Source organism: Chinchilla lanigera, unplaced genomic scaffold, assembly GCF_000276665.1.
Source record: "Chinchilla lanigera isolate Chin_1 unplaced genomic scaffold, ChiLan1.0 scaffold00094, whole genome shotgun sequence".
In the NCBI taxonomy this organism is placed as follows: domain Eukaryota; kingdom Metazoa; phylum Chordata; class Mammalia; order Rodentia; family Chinchillidae; genus Chinchilla; species Chinchilla lanigera.
The window spans coordinates 4,175,334-4,177,478 of NW_004955495.1; positions in this window are offsets into that span (position 1 = coordinate 4,175,334).

Genomic DNA, 2,145 nt, shown 5'->3' on the forward strand with positions numbered 1-2,145 from the left:
AGCTCAAGGCCTGCCTGAACTGCATAGTGATACCATCTCAAAAAGACCAAAATAAAAAAAAGTTTGTTGAATGACTAAATAACCAGTAAATCACTAGCCTGGCTGATGGATAATAGGAAAGGTGTGACGAGTAGGTGGACAGACACTCGGAAATGTCAGAGGGCAAACACCGGGGCCAGGTGTGGGAGGGGTTCATCTGGGACTAGTGCGCCCCCATGTGGCAGGACGCTCTTCTGCCTCTGCTTCCCAATTCCTAGTGGAAGCCAAGAGATCAATTTTCTGAGCTCTCTGGTTAGGAATGGCTTTGGTGGAGAGGAAAAAAGAGGAGGCAAACTCAGAAATAAAAACCTCAAAGACAGCCAGGCATGGTGATACACACCTGTCATCCCAGCACTGTGGAGGCTGAGGCAGGAGGATGGCCCTCAAGGAATCTCCCAAGCCTGGAAGGTGGCAGGGTGGCTCTCCCCCAGAGCCAGGGTGGTACAAACAGAAGGACATGGGTCTGAGGTAGGGAGGTCAGATTTAGCACAAATGAAAACAAAACAAAATAAACATCATATATATTTAAATTTGAAATTTGAATCAGTAATTAAACCCAAATTTTTCACCCTGAACTACACTCCCAGGCTTTTTAAAAATTTTGAAATAAGGTCTCACTAAGTCACTAAATTGCCCAGGCTGGGCTTGAACGTGTGATCCTCCTGCCTCAGCCTCCTACAGTGCTAGGATGACGGGCATGCATCACTACACCAGGATGGGAAGGATCATTTGAGTGGTTTTTTTTTTTTTTGTCTTTCTGAGACAGGGTCTCCGCTATGCAGTTCAAGCTGGCCTTGAGCTCACTTCGTAACGAAGGCTGGCTTTGATCTCACAAAGATCCTCTTGCCTCAGCCTCCTGAGTGCTGGGATTATAGGCATGCACCACCACGCTTGGCCAAGTGAGTGTTTGAGGGTCAGTTTACCCCATACATGTCATGGGATATACTTTTTTTTTTTTTTGTATCAGGAATCAAACTCAGGACCTTGCGCTTGCCAGGCAGGCGCTCGTGCTGCTGAGCTATATCCCTGGCCATCATGGGATGTACTTATAGCAAAAGAAAAGCAATACAGTACTTGTTATTGATCTGAAATTAAAATGTCACCTGGCTTCCTGGATTTCATCAGCCATCCCCAGTTCTAGGAGAGTCTGGGGGTTAAGAAGGAAGGCTTCTAGAGGGAGGGCACAGTGGTGCGGGAATGGCAGGAGTGTCCCAGGCAGAGAAAGTTCAGGAAATCCTTGAGCTGCTGCTAGGAACCTTCTCCTCCCCTCCCCATAACATGCACAATGGCGGGTGTGTGTGTGTGCGTGTGTGTGCTGTGCCAGGCTCCCCACCTCCAGTCTCCCAGCATGCTCTGCTTGTGGCCATCTCTCTGGTCTCCCAGTACCCAGGGGCCAACTTCTACTCTGTCCCTTTTTGCTCCAGAGGTGGGGGGGCAGAATCGCTAGGAGTTTATTTTCCATGTCATAATTGGGTTCTGTCCCCTATCAGAGATATTTGGGGACTTAGGTCCCTGCCCTTTGCGCTGTGTGACCTGGGATAAATCACATCTCTGTAAGCCAGCCCCACCTCCCCTCCTCCCTCTGCTCCAGCCACACGGGCTGCTCCTCCGCGCAGGCCTCCCCTGAGCACCCTGGTAAATCTGCACCCCCACATGTGACCGTACTTCAGCTGGCTCATCACCCTGACAGAGTAACTCACCCAGCGGCCCAGGGCTGGATTTTTATGTTTTGCTCCTGGCCAGGCGGAGCATAATGAATACAGCTGAGCGAATGTTGCCTTAATCACTGGGGGGGGGGGGCTCAGAGTGACTCAGGAATCACTTGTGGCTAGTTAAATTTAGACAATCAGGTGTGATGGCACACACCTGTCATCCCAGCACTCTGGAGGCTGAGGCAGGAAGATCGAAAACTTGAGCCCAATCTGGGCAACATGGTGGCTTAGCAAGACCCTATCTAAAAATAAATAAATAAAAACAAATTTTAAAATTGGATACTGTGGCAAGGCACGGTGGTGCACACCTGTAATCCCAGCACTCTGGAGGCTGAGGCAGGAGACTGCTGTGAGTTTGAGGCCAGCCTGAACTAATAGTGAGATCCCGTCTCAA